Source organism: Hyperolius riggenbachi, chromosome 5, assembly GCF_040937935.1.
Source record: "Hyperolius riggenbachi isolate aHypRig1 chromosome 5, aHypRig1.pri, whole genome shotgun sequence".
NCBI classification, from domain to species: Eukaryota; Metazoa; Chordata; class Amphibia; order Anura; family Hyperoliidae; genus Hyperolius; species Hyperolius riggenbachi.
The window spans coordinates 237,504,765-237,523,700 of record NC_090650.1 but is presented as its reverse complement, the minus strand read 5'-3'; the positions used below and the strand labels follow the sequence as shown (position 1 = coordinate 237,523,700).

At 41.5% G+C, this 18,936-nt stretch overlaps 1 protein-coding gene across 4 annotated transcripts in view; it reads left to right on the top strand.

The window, feature by feature from the left end:
- CDH12 (cadherin 12) overlaps positions 1–18,936 on the top strand; it is a 1,227,746-nt gene that overhangs the window by 797,543 nt on the left and 411,267 nt on the right. For 2 of the 4 annotated variants that reach the window (XM_068236729.1, XM_068236732.1), the window contains one exon: positions 18,668–18,927. The exons of 1 other annotated variant lie outside the window; for it this stretch is intronic. The gene's annotated coding sequence lies outside the window, so the exon portion shown is untranslated. The remainder of the gene's footprint in view (positions 1–18,667; positions 18,928–18,936) is intronic. One more of the 4 variants, XM_068236730.1, reaches the window with a different exon arrangement.

The following is an 18,936-nucleotide window of genomic DNA, read 5'->3' as shown; positions in this document are numbered from 1 at the left end:
TGTGGCTATGTTCCACAGATGCATGTGTGCTCCCAGTTTTAATATTGGAATCTTATTCCATCAACCCTTTTGTTAGTTTTGAATGTAGGGTGTCAGGTTGTTTCTGCCATCAAAGTCCCACTGGGACTTTAAACCTATTCCAAACTATGTAACATTAAAATAAAAATCATTGACCGCTGTTGAGGATTAAATCAGAGTGTAAATGCATTACTTTTGCATGCCATTACTAGCATGCGTAAAATCTGTTAAAAACAAAATATTTACTTGCAGACGTGTCTAATGGCAAGCTCAGTAGGCTGTGTTTCATCTAAAGCTGGCCATTGGCCACACACTGGTGGATGTGCCCAACAGATTGATCTCTCCAAGTTCATTATCTGATCTATATGAATGGTGGTTAGGATGACAGTGTGATCCAACAAACCCTCAGTAGCCTTACCTCGGACTTTAGTATTAATTTTGGTAAGCACATATGCAGCTTCCCACTACATTGTCCCTAGACTAAAATAGGCATACGACTATGGTAGTATTACAGTGTGAGCCTCTTTAAAAGGGGAAGTAAGTGGCAAGACTTTATTCTTACTGGTCCTAATATCATATTCAGAAATGGTTTACCACTAGACTCGCTTAAAGGGACACTGTAGGGGGTCAGGGTAAAATGAGTTGAAGTTACCTGGGGCTTCTAATGGTCCCCCACAGTATGGTCTGTGCCTGCGCCATGCACTCCTGGGGACATCAGCGGGAGCGAGGACACGGCAACGCAGGCGCAGTGGTTTTCAGACTTTAAAGTCTGAAATTCCAGAAGTGAACCGGAGGCGGCGCCTTAGCATCGGTGAGTGGCTGCACAGGCACAGGATGCCTGCGGGGGACCATTAGAAGCCCTGGCTAACTTCAACTCATTTTCCCCCGACCCCCTACAGTACCCCTTTAAGTGTGAAAGGTGAAAGGTTGCATGTATAAATGTGCATTAAATGGGCCAGTATGTATCTTCCAAGAATTTTTGCATGACTGTGAAATATTTTACTCAGTTCATGCATATTCTTTTTTCATTACTATTATTTTGTTACTTCTTCACTTTTTTCACCAGGAGAAAGAACAAATCATGAATTGTGAGATTTAAAGTGATTACAGATCCTTTAAATTTATGGCCCTACATAACCCTACATGTATTCTTGTAACTCTGTCCCCGCCTAACCAGGAATTGCTTTTAGAGTCTAAAAGGCTTCTTCTAACATTATAGGAAACCACTATTTTAGAGTGTAGTAAATTGCCTCTACATGTTTAGCATCCTTCCTCTTTTAAATTCTTCTTTCTGCAAGACTGGAAATGGATATTTAATAGAGATGAATGGAGGAAAACTTATTTTGCTCATCTTTTAAGACAAAATTGAGCTTTTCTAGTAAAATTAGGGAAATCATAAAATTTCCTCCTGCACTTGTGCCTCCATGCTGGGATCAGTGGCATGTAGTCTCCAAGCAAAGTTTTTAGTCTGGTCTGTTAAAAATGTTCTTTCATAAATTGCAAAATAAATAAACAAAATATACTGTAGCATTGGATGTAACAGTGCTGCAGAATGGGGCAGCATCACTTTGAAACATGACTGGGGTCATCCTTGATTGTCCTACTTATTTCTTTTAATTCACTAGCTGTTTACACATTGCACATCTAAGCACTAACTAGTAGTTGTAGCTGATCAGCACTGCCGAGCCTCACATGCAGTCATTCTGTGTGGCACTAACTGATCAGAAAATCTAGCCAGTCAGCACTGGTATGCTCATTAACAGTTTACATAGTAGTTATTTAAGGACGGAAAGGGGAGTACATTAGGTTAAAAGGTTAAAACCCAGAAAGTGACAAAGACATGTTTCATAAATCTGTGACACCGCTAAAGTTAGGCATAGTTATGAAGTCTGTTATATCTCTATGTTAATGTGTACAAAAACATGACTATTTATTAGACTACAGTGCAATTAGTAAGAGCTCCAGCAGCATGTTTGTCAACTAATCATGATGGCAAGTTAGAAAAGATTTGTCAGCTCCGCATTTTTAGTAATGAAGTGGTATTAAGGTTTTGTTGGGGAACCTTGCTGCGCTGGACCATCTAAATAAATGTAAAAATATATAAATGCATATTTTAAAGTGGTTTTCCACATGGTTAATTCAATATTTGCAAATCATGGAAAATACTTAAAGTGAACTTCCAGACTTAAAAATCTACTCAGCAGCACTGAAAAGTCTTGGTGTTTCTTTAACCGCATCACAGCACCAGAACTTGGTTTTCTTATCCAAGCCTCATTTTTAGCTGCACAGAAGAAAACTGCCTGGGCATTTTTTCCCCTGATGCTGTGCAAAGTATGATGGGATTTCTAATGTTGTTGTTCTTGTTCTGCTGTATTGATGCAAAAAAATGTTTTCACATTTTGAATTTGAGATCTAAAGCCTAGCGCACACAGCTGGGAGGGGTGATCAGGACACAGGACAGTTGGAACTGTCTCTCGTGCTCCCTCTCACCTCCTTTCAACCAAAAAGATGGCTGCCCCCATGAAAAAGATGGCTGCCCCCATTAAATCACAAACATTTCCCTGTTCTTTTAAAACAGGGTGGGTAAGAGATTATATTACCTATCTATTTTAATTAACATAACTAATGTAACTTAATGACAGTATGTTTGTTTAGGCTGACGTTCCCCTTTAAGAATGCATACTACTGGTTCTTTGTATTGCAGAGCACTGGTTTTGGTGCTGAACCCAAAGTTAGGTTGCCAGCTGCATTGTGTTATCTTATTGGCTCAGGGACTATATTTTCCCTGTCACCAATTAGTGCTGCAGCAGATAGTGCAGGAGGTGTGCGTGTGCTGCACAGGTGCATTACCCAACTATGCACAGCTGTGCTTCAGCTACAAGATGTATATATATGTCCTTGTGGCTTAGATGAAGTCACAGAGGATGTAGATTTACTGTAGTGGCAGAGAAAGTGGTTTACAAACCTTGATTGTCTTTTTTTTCTTATTGTCTGCTATGAAGGGGGACAAGTTTGCAGCCCTCACTTAGTAGAGGTGTAACTACAAACCACCAGGTCCCCTTGCAAAATCCCATAAGGCCCCCATGGATGCACTAGGTGCCAGCATGGGTGGGTGCGATAGGTGTGGGCAGGTGGGGAGGACAGCAGGAGCCAGTGGAGGAACATCCACATAGGACGGCTCTCTCAGCTATACTAAGTATAGCTGAGAGCAAGGCATTTCCCTCCAGGGCTCCTCATTGGTTCCTTAACAAACCAATGGGGATCCTCCTGAAGGCTTGTTCCCACTACTCTTCCACTGCTCTCCTTAACATACCCTGCAAAATTGGTGTTTCTAGCATGTTCAGGGGCTTTGCCATTAACCGCTAAAGTTGGCAGCTGTTTAAACATTTTCCACACTCAGAACAAGAACTTTAAAACTGTTTCTCTCAAAAACTATAAAATCTTTTGAAAAAAAATTTTTTCCCTCTGTCCTGCTTCACATACCTTGCACATTTGGTGTTTCTAGCACATAAGGGGGCTTTGCTATTAACCACTAAAGTTGGCGGCCATTGACTTTTGACATGCCATTGACATGCAAATTGCTTGTCTGCTTCCTTTGAGGGTTTCTAGTATAAATGTCACTTCCTCCCAGAATGCCTTGCTCGACATAGTTTTCTGCTTAGGGAAACTTACCTTGGAGCCTCAGCCTTTTTGTATTTTGTGCAAATAGTCTAGTATAGTTAATTATTGGGGAGTGCGTTCTGCACTTCTTATAGTACAGTCAGGTTCTGTTTTATTTGTACTGTTTATTCCTGTCTGTATTGTCTTGTCCTTGCGATTGTACTGTCACCTGCGGTGGCTGACAGTGAATCGTTTGGTCTCGCTCCTAGATCGCATTCGCCCTAAAGGTAGAGGCGGTGGATCTCCCCTGTCCGACTCTTGGAGTATAACCTTAGCTGCGGTTGCTACTGGTTACTCCTTTAATCTGTCTTGTCTAGCACGATCACTTGTTGCTGTCTGGTGTGAGGCAACCAATTAGCAAGCGTTTGCGTTATTTGTCTGTCGTCATTTTCTGTGTTCATCTGTTAGTTAGGGTTGGTACGTTTTGCCACTGTTGCGCTTAATGTACGGTGGCCGTACAGTTAACGCGCTTGCGCATATCGTGCGGGGACCACGTGTAGCGAGTTCTTTGTTATTTTCCTTGGCGTTCAGATTGTGGTTATTTGCTGTGTCTTCTTTATTCAGTTCACGCTCTGTCTTTGCTCAGTCTTGTGTCACTGATAGCAATCGACTCTCTTGCAAATAGCTTTCTCATTCTGGCCTGCTATGATGTGATATGTCTACCGTCATGGGGTGGTGACTAGATTAGTGGACATTCATATTGTCTGTCTCTGTTTTTTCTTTCTTCTGACTTGTTGCTTTTGTGACTGTGGCGACTTCCATCTGCTTCAGCGCACATGGTGTGCGCTGGCTGGAAATCGCCCGCAGATCATTACATTAGTCGGGCAATTTCAATCTGGCATCTGGGGAAGTACAGGGGACTTGATCCTCTGTACTCCGCAGTTCCATCCGCTGGTTGGAATTCTCCTCTGTTGTTCTATCTTGCTTAATCATGCAATTCCTATTTGGCTTCTGTGGCTGTGCAGAGGGTTTATTTCTCTGCACTCCACCGCTCCATCTGCCGGTTGGAATTCTCCTCTGCAAAGTTATACTGGGTGCTTTGTTTCTGTGACTGTGGCGATTTCCTGCTGGAAATCGCCCGCAGATTATTACATTTCCTTCTACTTCAACGCACATGGTGTGTGCTGGCTGGAAATCTGGAAATCGACCGCAGATCATTACACCCAAAAAAACATAAAGCATACAGTTCATTTGAGGATGCCAAAAAGGTGAAATTGTAGTAGCTTACAAACATCTGCCTTTTTAAGAGCTTTTTGCAATAAATCTAGGACTGTGTTAAATAATTTTTGTTATGCAGATTCTGCATGTGACTTCACCAACATTTTGCAATCTTCACTACAATACAAAGTGAGGTCTGCAGACATTATTGAAAAAAAAAATAACTAAGGGGAAAAAATGAATCCAATCCAGTGTTGCTGGTTCTCACAGGCTCTCCACTGTTTTACCATCAAAAAAGTACTTATAACTCCCTGTTAGGAAAGAATAACATATAGAGAGATATAATGCAAAAAGATCTGTTTATTTATTTACTTTATACAACAACTTGTTGCACCCCCCCCCCCTCACCAAAACATGTAGGAAACTCCCTCCCCTTGCATAATTAAAAAGGCCTGTATGCCCCTCTTTACCTGCCAAAGACAGTCAGTACCTCAGATCAACAGCATTGCAATTATGTGTGGAGAGATCTCACCCACTCCAGCCAACAGGCTCCAGCTCAAGAGTTCATGGATGGACAGCTGTTAAGAGTTCCTAAATCCCTGTGACATACTCTGTTAAAAAGGTGGGCAGATGGTAAGCAGGACTGTCCTAAATGTCACCAGCAGGTAGTAGGCAAAGGGCAAACCTTAGCAAACCAGAACCTATGCTTCTGTATGACCTAGCCGAGAGTTGCAATTTTTTCTCATTTAATCGGAGACAATATCTAAGAAATCCAGTTTAAGTTTGCTGTATAATTTGTTCTCCATTGTTCATCATTCCTTATCTCAGTAAGACAGAAAAAATTAACCCAAATACATTCTTTTCAAGGTTTTTTGCTTTTTCATTCAAACAAACAAACAAACACAGAACACTTATACCGCGCTTTTCTCCTGGCGGACTCAAAGCGCCAGAGCTGCAGCCACTAGGACGCGCTCTATAGGCAGTAGCAGTGTTAGGGAGACTTGCCGAAGGTCTCCTACTGAATAGGTGCTTGCTTACTGAACAGGCAGAGCCGAGATTCAAACCCAGGTCTCCTGTGTCAGAGGCAGAGCCCTTAACCAGTACACTATCCAGCCACGTCAAAGTGCACATCTCTTAAGGTTCATACACACCTACCAACTATCTGTCCAACTATCTACCAAATTTGTCTGTTAAGCTGCATACAACTTTTGTTGTGAAACAAGTTGAAACAACAACAAAAAAGTATTTTGCTATTGTTCAAACAGCTGATAAGACTGATAAGAAGTCAATCCAACTTTTAGATTGACTTCTTATCAGTCTTATCAACTTTTTGAACAATAGCAAAATACTTTTTTTAGTTGTTTCAACTTGTTTCACAACAAAAGCTGTTTGACAATTGTGCTGCATAAAAGACCGCTGTTGAGCATTGAATGGGGCTTAACAGACAAATTTGGCAGATAGTTGGTAGGTGTGTATTAACCTTAATGGAAAAGCTTACCATTAAATTAGTTAAGCCTGTTTTGCATTGGATCAGCACAATGAATGGACCAATCAATGTGCTGTACTCCTGACGATACCAGCAATCTCATAGGAGAGAGAGAGTGTGTGTGTGATTGTGTGTGCACTCACGTGTGTTTATGTGTGTGTTATACATTACATGCAGAACATCACTTGCCAGTTCATTAATGCAGCTACTGCTTGTAGCAGCATCAAATACATTTAAAAATACATTAAAAAATGTTTTTGCAAATGTCATAAAACAAAATTTGCTCAATGGAATAGATAATGAGTTACGTGTGCAGGACAGATTTTTTTTTCTGTATTTAATCTCAATGCTACTTCAGGATATAAATTTTCAGTTACGAGAACACTTTTTTTCTGTACCTTTCGTTACAACTAGGGGTTAAAAAATAAGTGAAATGAAATGCATCAGTCACAACAGACTGGCTCTTGTTGATTGCTTTTGTTACTGCAGTACGGCATTTGTAATATGCTTCACACATTAGATCAGCTTGAAAATTAAAAAAGGGATAAATGTTAATTTAATTGTGATGGTGGTTATGGCTTCTTATATTATACACTAGCATGCCTGTACATCCTCCATAATGAAAGTAACAATAAAATCCTGGATAGTTTAGATTATATAGAAAAAAAAAAGAGCACTGCATAGTTTATGGACTGAGCTCGCTCCAGCTTTATGTATTTTCTCTACTGTAATATTTGGTAGCCTGCTGCAGTCTCATAAATTTGCTGCAGTGTTAACATTTGGTTTTCAAATAATATGAAAACAGCACACAGGAGCACACAGTTTCCTGTGTCGCCAGCTTTCAAAAATGTGGCTATGCCTGCAGATATTTATTTGAATTATTATCACTTCACTATCAGTTTTTTAATAATGATGTTTTAATGAGCTAGTAAAGCATAAATTAGAACCTTACAACACTTAATGAGAGATATTTAATTCTAAAATTGCATTATCACCCGAAGTAGAGTTGTAAATTAATTCTAAGTCTGGAGCTTAATGCAAGAGGGAATTTCTTGCAGTTACAAATCAGGAAAAAAGTGGGAAAGAAAGTCCATGCAGCAAGTAAGTCATATGTTTTAACATATACTGCAAATATGCGGCCACTGTGGAAATGCACTTCCCTCATTTTATATGGCTTCTCAGTTATGGGACTTTTTATGGACTCGTCAATAATACTATATTAGCAATGGTTATTTTGATGTAACTGTCATGTTTAAAGCTTTCAGAAATATTATTAAAGCCCTAGTGTTCAGGCTCATTTTTTAATGCATATTTCACAATGCAAAATGTATTACGCGTTGTACATAAACCATTTTTACTTTATCATTTTTTATCGCCTAACTGGCTGACTATTCAAAACTGTTTTCCTATGTCAATGTCTGATGCTGCTTGACTTAAGAACAGCAAGTCTGTGAGCCAACTAAACTGATCCTAATCCTGCCATCACCCACATTCCAGAATAGAAGGGGGCATAGATATACATACTTCACCGGGATCGCCCACTGTACATGTTTTCATCGCCACCTATTGGTACACTAATCAGTGAATAGGAACACAGTTCCTATTCACCGATCAACATGCCTGTGATTAATGACCGCCAGCATCAATGAGATGCTGGTGGTCATTGACAATGTGAAAGTGAAAACACACACTTCCTGTCACTGTGTACTGTTTACAGTATGCAGGAATAAAGTGGGGGGACAACTAGTGGCCAAATAGTAAAAATACACCTACATATAATAATTAATAAATCCCACATTAATTAACCCCTTACCTCTTTGGAAAACTAAGAAATATTGTTTTTTTCCCATTTTTTCTTTTTATTCATGTTAAAATGCATTTAGGATAAAATAATTCTTAGCAAAATGTACCGCCCAAAGAAAGCCTAATTGGTGGCAAAAAAACAAGACATAGATCATTTTGTCTTAATAAGTAGTGATAAAGTTATTGGTGAATGAAAGGGAGGAGCACTGAAATGTAAAAATTTCTCCGGTGCATAAAGGGTTAAAAAATGTGAGAGCAAGAGTTATAAAGATGATGGTGCATGAAAGGCAATTTGATGAGGGTGAATTACAACCATGTTTCATGTTGCACTTGCTAATAAGCAATAAATTATCAACAGTGCCAGACAGTTTCTTTCTTTACAGTTGTTCTCTCTAGCAGGGCTTTTCAGCCTTTTCACCAATTGTACCACTTTTATTGCCTGAAAATTTTCAAGTACCACCAGTGTGCCTGTGCAGTAGATTGGACGTAATCGGGCTTGGCAGTTTCTGCTGGAGCCTGAACAGAGAGCAGCTACTGCGCATGCACACACCGACAAGGATAACTTTGGGGCTCCCAGCACCGGATCCCATCTGCTGAGGAGGAAGGGGGAAATCTCTTTAGGATATAAAAATGGCAGTTGGAAAATGACAATTGAAAATGACAGTTGGAAGATGGAAGTTGGAAATGGCAGTTGAAAAATGACAGTTGGAAAATGGTAGTTGGGAAATGACAGTTGGAAAATGGCAGTTGGAAGATGGCAGTTGAAAAATTACAGTTGAAAAATGGCAGTTGAAAATTGACAGTTGGGAAATGACAGTTGGAAAATGGCAGTTGGAAAAGTGCAGTTAAAATTTGACAGTTGGAAAATGGCAGTTGAAATATGGCAGTTGGAAAATGACAGTTAACATTTGACAGTTGGAAAATGGCAGTTGGAATATGGCAGTTGGAAAATGACAGTTGGAAAATGACATTTGAAAAATGTCAGTTGGAAAATGGCATTTGAAAATGGCAGTTGGAAAATGACAGTTGGAAAATGACAGTTGGAGAATGGCAGTTGAAAAAGGCAGTTGGAAAATGACAGTTGGAAAATGGCAGTTAAAAATCGACAGTTGGAAAATGTCAGTTGAAAATGTCAGTTGGAAAATGTCAGTTGGAAAATGACAGTTGGAAAATGGCAGTTGGAAAATGGCAGTTGGAAAATGACAGTTGGAAAATGGCAGTTAAAATTTGACAGTTGGAAAATGGCAGTTGGAATATGGCAGTTGGAAAATGCCAGTTGGAAAATGCCAGTTGAAAATTGCAGTTGGAAAATGACAGTTGGAAAATGACAGTTGGAAAGTGGAAATTGGAAAATGGCAGTTGGAAAATGACTGTTGAAAAAATGGCAGTTAAAAATGACAGTAGGAAAATGGCAGTTGGAAAATGACAGTTGGAAAATGTTAGTTGGGAAATGACAGTTGGAAAATGGCAGCTGGAAAATGACAGTTGGAAAATGACAATTGGAAAAGGCCAGTTGGGATAAAGAAAGTTGAAAAATGACAGTTCAACTGTCATTTTAAACTGCCAAATTTAAACTGTCATTTTATAACTGTCTTTTTTAAACTGTAATTTTCCAACTGTCAAATTTCAACTGTTTAAAGCAGGGGTCCCCAACCTGGGGGCCGCGGCCCCCTTGGTGGTCCCTGGGCAGTTTTTCTAAGGGGCCGAGTGTATATACTACACTCACAATCGGGGGAAAAAAGGCAGGAGGGGGACTGCCGCCGCCACTAACCACGACCCCCAAATCCCCGCCCCCCTCCCCCGGGCCCCAGAGAAAAGTTTGGTCGGTATAGGGGGCCCCGGGCTCAAAAAGGTTGGGGACCCCTGGTTTAAAGGACCACTACAGTGAAAATAGAGGGATATTGAGGCTGCCATATTTAAACTCACCTAAAGGATTATTAGGAACACCATAATAGTACAGTGTTTGACCCCCTTTCACCTTCAGAACTGCCTTAATTCTATGTAGCATTGATTCAACAAGGTGCTGAAAGCATTCTTTAGAAATATTGGCCCATATTGATAGGATAGCATCTTGCAGTTGATGGCGATTTGTGGGATGCACATCCAGGGCATGAAGCTCCTGTTCCATCACATCCCAAAAATGCTCTATTGGGTTGAGATCTGGTGACTGTGGGGGCCATTTTAGTACAGTGAACTCATTGTCATGTTCAAGAAACCAATTAGAACTGATTCGAGCTTTGTGACATGGTGCATTATCCTGCTGGAAATAGCCATCAGAGGATGGGTACATGGTGGTCATGAAGGGATGAACATGGTCAGAAACAATGCTTAGGTAGCCCATGGCATTTAAACGATGCCCAATTGGCACTAAGGGGCCTAAAGTGTGCCAAGAAAACATCCCCCACACCATTACACCACCACCACCAGCCTGCAGAGTGGTAACAAGGTATGATGGATCCATGTTTTCATTCTGTTTACGCCAAATTCTGACTCTATTGAGACTCATCAGACCAGGCAATATTTTTCAAGTCTTCAACTGTCTAATTTTGGTGAGCTTGTGCAAATTGTAGCCTCTTTTTCCTATTTGCAGTGGAGATGAGTGGTACCCGGTGGGGTCTTCTGCTGTTGTAGCCCATCCACCTCAAGGTTGTGCGTGTTGTGGCTTCACAAATGCTTTGCTGCATACCTCGGTTGTAACAAGTGGTTATTTCAGTCAACGTTGCTCTTCTATCAGCTTGAATCAGTTGGCCCATTCTCCTTTGACCTCTAGCATCAACAAGGCATTTTCACCCACAGGACTGCCGCATACTGGATGTTTTTCCCTTTTCACACCATTCTTTATAAACGCTTGAAATGGTTGTGCGTGAAAATCCCAGTAACTGCCCGTCTGGCACCAACAACCATGCCACGCTCAAAATCGCCTTTCTTTCCCATTCTGACATTCAGTTTGGAGTTCAGGAGATTGTCTTGAGCACACCCCAAAATGCATTGAAGCAACTGCCATGTGATTGGTTGATTAGATAATTGCATTAATGAGAAATTGAACAGGTGTTCCTAATAATCCTTTAGGTGAGTGTATTTCCTTTTAACCACTTCATCCCAAAGGCATTTTTACCCTAACGGACTAGAGCGATTTTCACCTTTCAGTGCTCATCCCTTTCATTTGCCAATAGCTTAATCACCACTAAGCCCATATAAAAACTTTGGCTAGAAAAAAAACTCCGGGATGTGTTAATTACTATTCCCCCTCCAGGCCGCCATGAATAGTGGGGGAATGAAATAATTCAGCTTCCAGCGCTTGTAGCCCATATACAAAAAGGCGCCTGGTGTAGCCCATATAAATACTTTGGCTACAAAAAAAGGCAATAATATGGGCTACAAAGGTGCACCCTACTGTAGCCGAAAACCTTGTAGCTGGAAAAAATATGGGCTACAAAGGGGAGCCCTACTGTAGCCGAAAACCTTGTAGCCGAAAAAATATGGGCTACAAAGGGGAGCCCGCTTGTAGCCTATATCAAAATTGCCCAGACGAAGCTGCATACTGTAGGCAGCGAATCGCGACGGCCGTTCTCGGGGGCGCACTCCGTTCACTGATCCTGCTCCTTTGCACCCCGGTAAGTTCCAGCCTTTAGATTCACTATCACCCCTTCCCTCCTTCGGGTCTGGTTTTTTCACTTCCTCCACCTTCACTATTTCTGTCATTGGCACGTTTTCTTAATGGATGGTTTCATATTTATCCTCCATCCTAATTGTTTACAAAGGACACGTTGGTCCCCTATTTACCTTATGCACTTTGCACTTTATCAGCTATAGTGCTGGACAATAGCACCCGGGGTACATCATTTTCTCATTTTTTCCTCATTGGTGTGATTACAGGAGATATTTATCTGTATTGTTATTTACTGCAGGACGTCATGGATGTTTATTGAGACTTGTATAATTATCATGTGTAATGTTTGGAGTGCCCCATGACTTTGATCTTAATTGTTTTTATGTCTATTTGTACTTAATAAAGATGTTATATTTTGTACTCAGAAGTTGAGTGGTGCGGTTTTTCAGGGAACTTCTGGTTCTTGTAGTGCTGTGGGTATATTGTTCCTTTCTGCACACTCCTTGCTTATTGATTTACCTATATTTTATGGTAATGTGGATGGTGCTTGCCCATATGCTTTGTTTCTATATCAAAACTCGAGCGCCCTTTTCTACACCTTGTAGCCCATATTTCCAGAAATAACATTGATGTCTATGTTTTTGTCAGAATCTGCTTTGCTGGCCTTGATTCCCTGGACAGTTTTGTTTTCTATGCAGGTTGCATAGTTCAGTCCAGGGAAAAGAGGCCTTTTTGTCAGTTTGCAAGGCTGACTAATTTGCATCTACTTATCTTGCAATCTGCTTGTCTGCTTCCTTTGAAGGTTTCCAGTATAAATGTCACTTCCTCCCAGAATTCCTGGCTCGTTATAGCTCCTGTTTAGAGAGACTAACCTTAGAGCCTCAGCATCTTTGTTTGTACAGTCTATTCTGTCTTGTCTTGTCCGTGCGATTGTACTATCGCCAGCGGTGGCTGATGGTAAATCATTCTGACCTGTTCCTAGATTGCACTCGCCCTAGTGTTAGAGGCGGTGGATCTCCCTTGTCTGAATCTGGGAGTATAACCTTAGCTGCGGTTGCTACTGGTTACTCCTTCAGTCTGCCTTGTCTGGAACGAACGCTTGCTGTTGTCTGGTGTGAGGCAACAGATTAGCAAGGGTTCCCCTCTTGTCTGTATTTCGGAGTATAACCTTAGCTGCGGTTGCTACTGGTACTCCTTCAGTTTGTTTTGTCTGGAACGAACGCTTGCTGTTGTCTGGTGTGAGACAACCGATGAGCAAGCGTTCCCCGCTATCAGTTTGTCTTTGTTTTCCGTGTTCATCTGTTAGTCAGGGTTGGTACGTTTTGTCACTGTTGCGCTTAACATGCGGTGACCGTACCCTTAATGCGCTTGTCACTGTTGCGCATAACATGCGGTGACTGCGTTTAGCTAGTTCTTTTGATATTTTCCTTGGCGTTCAGATTGTAGTTATTTGCTGTGTCTTCCTTACTCAATTCATGCTCTGTCTTTGCTCAGCCTTGTGTTGCTGATAGCAATCACCTCTCTTGCGATTAGCTTTCTCTTTCTGGTCTGTTCTGGTGTGATATGTCGCTGGGTGGCGACTGGATTGGTAGACATTCATATACTCTGTCTCTCCTCTTGCTTTCTTCTGAGTTGCTACTTGGTTTACATTGCCCAGCATTGCTTAATCGTGCAATTTCAATCTGGCATCTGTGGCTGTACAGAGGACTTATTCCTCTGTACTCCACAGCTCCACCTGCTGGTTGGAATTCCCCTCTACCAATATATACTGGGTACTCTGCTTCTTTGATTGTGGCGATTTCCTTCTGCTTCAGCGCATGTGATGTGCGCTGACTGGAAATCGCCCGCAGATCATTACATTATGACGAGCCAAACCAAAATTCCCAGTGTAGAGGGAATTTCTGATTTGTACGATTTTGTGCATTATGGTTCTTGCGTCTTTAAAAGATTTAAGACACTGAACTCTGAAACCAGAGATGAGTTTATATCAGAGTGTTTGAGATTCCTGGCGAATCCTGAATTTCAAGCCACTAAAATTTCCACTTGGGGTGTTTAGATTGCTTACAATCTTCTCCAAGGGGATCTGTTTGTGTGGGCTGATAAATGGGCTAGACACTGGAATCTGATACATAACCCTCACAGATTTCTTGCTCATTTATTTTCTTGTAGGCTTGAAATTCCTATGCCACGCTATTTCAACGAGTTTTTTCCTACTGTGCAAACTGCTGATTCAATTGGTTCATGCAGTACTACTCAGTCATTACCATATTCTAATGAGTTGCTAGCTCAATCTGTTGATCCAGTAATTTCCTGCAGAACTATTCAGTTCCAAAGATTCTATTTCTTCTGGCCAGCAGAAATCTAAAGCTGTAAGGATTAAAAAGAAAAAGTCTAAGAAACATACTCACCTGAAAGAGACGCTTTCTGTTGCTGTTAAAAGTGAAAAGTTTGCTCCAATAAAATCTGGTGGAATTTTTCAGCCTGAATTTACCAACACATCTGAATGTGATATAAGCAGTGTCATTTGCTATATTAAAGGTGTAAAAGATTCTCTTTATGTTCCTGACCCCAATCCGTATCAGTGTTATGTGCATATAGGTTTGTGGGAGCCTCAATTTGCTTCCTGGGAAATCGGGGCTCTGATTGAAGAGTTTGACATTGATTGGAAGTCGTTTTGTGATTTCTATTTCGGAAAGAATGAGGTGTGTTTAAATGCCTGTATTGACTCAATGCGCGCCTTGATTGAATCTGGTGAGTGTGAGGAGCATTTGGTGAACCCGGTGATTTGTGTGTGACAAACGATCTTGTCTGAGTTACATACACTCCAATCCGTTAACCCCTGTACAAACACATTGTCAGCGGGCGATTCTTCCAATTTCCCTGAGGTGAAGCAAGTGAATTTTGAGTGTGTTCCGTTCCCCAAGGCAACATAGTGTGTGAATTCTGAAAGTCTGTTTCCCATGGCAACTGGTTGTGTGAAGTTTAAATCTGTGCGATCTGATGCTTTTATCTCAGGTGTTCCTGCAAATTATGATCAAAATGATTGTGTTATTTTTGCCAAAGATGTATGGGTTCCCCCGTCAAATAAAAACAGATCTTTCCCCCCAGTAATCTTTTAAGATCTTCCATTTATGAACTTGCTATGGGGAAAATTCCTAAACGATGCAACTTTAAGAACAAGGTTAATGTGTCAAATAAAGTTCCTCGTGTTTCTGTCTCAACCTCTTCTGCAAAGAAACCTATGCCTCACTCTGTTGACACCTGTGAAAACACACTGCCAGATGAAAATTGTTCCAATGTCCTCGACATTCCACCACCGAAGGCGATGTGGGATCTGCAAATTTTGCGTTCTGACCCCCCTGATTCAACATTGTTGGCCGAGTTTAAGGGTGATACAGAGCTTTGGTTGTGCGAACCTGATACTGAGGAATCTTTGTTTTGTCCAGAAAATATTTCTGTGAGCTTGCCCTGTACCATGAATGAAACAATGTTGTCCAATCAAACTGACACTTGTGAATCCCTTTCTTGCTCTAAAGAAAGTACTGACTTTACATCCTGTACTCTGGATGAGTCAATAGTGCCTGGTATAAAATCTCCAGCAGAGAGCTCAGAAGCTCTTTTTGGTGTTGCAGTTATACTCACCTGTTTTTCTGCCATTCTGGAATTGCAGTCCAGTTTGACTGCTATGCAGGATTCTGTGTTTAGTGAAACTAAAGTCAGGGAGCCAGGGTCTGTTCCAGCAGATATTCCTGTGCAGTTAACCTGTGTGCAGTCTGTTCATGTGAACAAAATTCAGGGTGTTGGAGAACCATTTCTAAAACCTCAGCCCTATCCTCGGAATGTATTTGACGTTTTGCCCTGTAACATGGATAGTTCAGAATCATTGATGAGTTTACCAGAAAACTTAGGAATTTGTGCTCCTGAAGTTTTATGTGATGTTTTGTAGACCTCTAAGTCCCTGCCTAAGGGTGCAGAGCTTTTAAGATATGCTTCCTGCCCCCTAAGTCCCACTGAGTTAATGCCCACTTCAGTGGGCATCGCTATTATGCTGACTACTTTTGCAGCTCTTTTGGAGCTTCAGTCATGTGTAGTCAATAATGAGTTTTTGTTGGATACAGTTGTAGTCACAGAGACTTCTAAGTCTGATCCTGAGTCCCCTTTTGAAAGTCCAGTACCTGTGACCAGTGGTCACGAGGATTTTTTGTCTTGCTCTGAATCTGGTCTGGCTGTGTCAGTTCCTGAGGTCTGCAGTCCCTCAGCAGGCCCACTGGTTGCTCCTGTTCCAGTGTGCTCAGATGTTCTCCGTGATCCAGTGTGCCCGAAGGTGCCCTCTGTGTTTATGTGCTCTGATGTCCCCCTGGTGGTGTCTTGTCCAGAAGGCGTCGGAGGCACCACATGCCTCAATACAGTTCTGATTCCTGAAAACTCTGTTTGGAACAGTTGTCCTTGTGACTTTGGCTTGGGGGTTTCCCTGAGTCATGTGTGGGGTCCTGTTGGATCACCATATAGCTCTCTGGGATCTTCTAATCTTTTGGGGTCTCTTTGGAATTGTGAGTCATTCTGGGAGATTCCTGGGGGTTCTTGCCTTGGTACTGTGGACTGGTCCAATAATGAGCATTATGCTGGAGAAGACTGTTGTAGTGGGCACAACTCTGGAGGTCTCAGGTTCTTTGGACTTGACCGGAGGGACTGGGTGTATCATGCCAAGGCTCTCGGTGGGCATTGTTCTGGTAGTCGCAGTATTCATGGGCATCACTTTAAAACTTTTTGTATTGGTGGGCATGGCTTTTGGGGTTCTGGGGCTGATTGTTTCCGTCATGGTTTAGTCAGTTCAGGAAGCATGCCCGGTTGGTCTACACTGGCCGTTCTGAATTATTTTTTTGTTATTTTGCGGCAAGGAGAGTCTTCCGTTCTGAAAGACGTCTGGAAGCCGTCTTTAAAAGGGGGGGGGGGGGGTAATGTCAGAATCCGCTCTGCTGGCCTTGATTACCTGGACAGTTTTGTTTCCTATGCAGGTTGCATAGTTCAGTCCAGGGAAAAGAGGCCTTTTTGTCAGTTTGCAAGGCTGACTGATTTGCATCTACTTATCTTGCAATCTGCTTGTCTGCTTCCTTTAAAGGTTTCCAGTATCAATGTCACTTCTTCCCAGAATTCCTGGCTCGTCATAGCTCCTGTTTAGAGAGACTAACCTTAGAGCCTCAGCATCTTTGCTGCTATGTTCTAGTGTATTAATTATTGGGGAGTGCACCTTGCACTCCTATTAGTGCAGTCAGGTTTGTGTATATTTGTACTGCCTATTCTGTCTTGTCTTTTCCATGCGATTGTACTATCGCCAGCGGTGGCTGATAGTAAATTGTTCTGTCCTGTTCCTAGATCGCACTCGCCCTAGCGTTAGAGGCGGTGGATCTCCCTTGTCTAAATCTGGGAGTATAACCTTAGCTGCGGTTGCTACTGGTTACTCCTTCAGTCTGTCTTGTCTGGAACGAACGCTTGCTGTTGTCTGGTGTGAGGCAACCGATTATCAAGCGTTCCCCTCTTGTCTGTATCTTGGAGTATAACCTTAGCTGCGGTTGCTACTGGTTACTCCTTCAGTCTGTCTTGTCTGGAACGAACGCTTGCTGTTGTCTGGTGTGAGACAACCGATTAGCAAGCATTCCCCGCTATCTGTTTGTCTTTGTTTTCCGTGTTCATTTGCTAGTCAGGGTTGGTACGTTTTGTCACTGTTGCGCATAACGTGCAGTGACTGAGTTTACCTAGTTCTTTTGTTATTTTCCTTGGCGTTCAGATTGTAGTTATTTGCCGTGTCTTCCTTACTCAGTTCATGCTCTGTCTTTGCTCAGCCTTGTGTTGCTGATAGCAATCGCCTCTCTTGCGATTAGCTTTCTCTTTCTGGTCTGTTCTGATGTGATATGTCTACCGTCGTGGGGTGGCGACTAGATTGGTGGACATTCATATACTCTGTCTCTCTTCTTGCTTACTTTGAGTTGCTACTTTGTTTACATTGCCCAGCGTTGCTTAATCGTGCAATTTCAATCTGACATCTGTGGCTGTACAGAGGACTTATTCCTCTGTACTCCACAGCTCCACCTGCTGGTTGGAATTCCCCTCTGCCAATATATACTGGGTACTCTGCTTTTGTGACTGTGAGGATTTCGTTCTGCTTCAGCGCACGTGGTGTGCGCTGACTGGAAATCGCCCACAGATCATTACAGTTTTATGCTCTCCTGGTGGTCACCTCTTTTACCCTTTGCAGCTGTGGATTTCCAAAAAAACAAGCACTGTTGGTGGGCCTTGAGGACAAGGTTGACAAACACTGGGAAACACTGGTGTACAGCAAGTAGCTTTAGACAATTTATTTATTTTTTTATTTATTTAATTATGTATATAGCGCCGACATATTACGCAGCGCTGTACAGAGTAAAGAATTCAGGATTTTCAGTCCGCAGCTGATTCAATAGTGATGCGTAAAAGGTGATGATTAGTGGAATTTCCAAGTCTGTCAGAGGTGGTATCTAGTAGTCAGTGTCCTATCAAAGTATACTGACCTTGTAAGTAATAAATATCAGGCATCGCTAAGAGTGTGATTAACTTTTGCAGTAATGCATAGTAAATCCAACTGCAATTTTATAACTATATAACCAAGTTATATAGTGATATATTTGACTTAAAATCAGTATAGAATCCCTCTGTGAGTAAGTTCCTACATGAATTCTGTGTTTATAGGTGTAAAATAATTACTCCTGAAATAAACAGTGTGTTGTACTGCCATAATATCCCTTAACAACTTAAACTCATCAGTGTGCATTTTAATTTTACTGGTACGTATTACATAAAGTTATCTCACTGCTTATACCAAAAAAAAACAATATTTGCACCTTTTCTAGTTTTTAAAACTAGTATAACGCATTCCCTTCTCTTTTTCTTATTTATAGGTTACATACATTTCTATCCATTTCAAACAGGCCAGAAAAGTAGTGCTGGAAAATGATGCCTTTCGTCTTGAAATACTTCTGTCAGATAAATATAGACCTGTGAAATGCAGTATCTTATGAGGAATATATGAAACTGTAAGCGTTTCCAGGGACGGACCAGAGTCTCATTGGAACTGTCAGCTATGATGGGCTTCTCAGAGTCTTTGTGTTACTAGATCATTCATTCTCTGCTTAAAAAGAAACGCTCTAAAGCTGAACAGGTGAGTTAA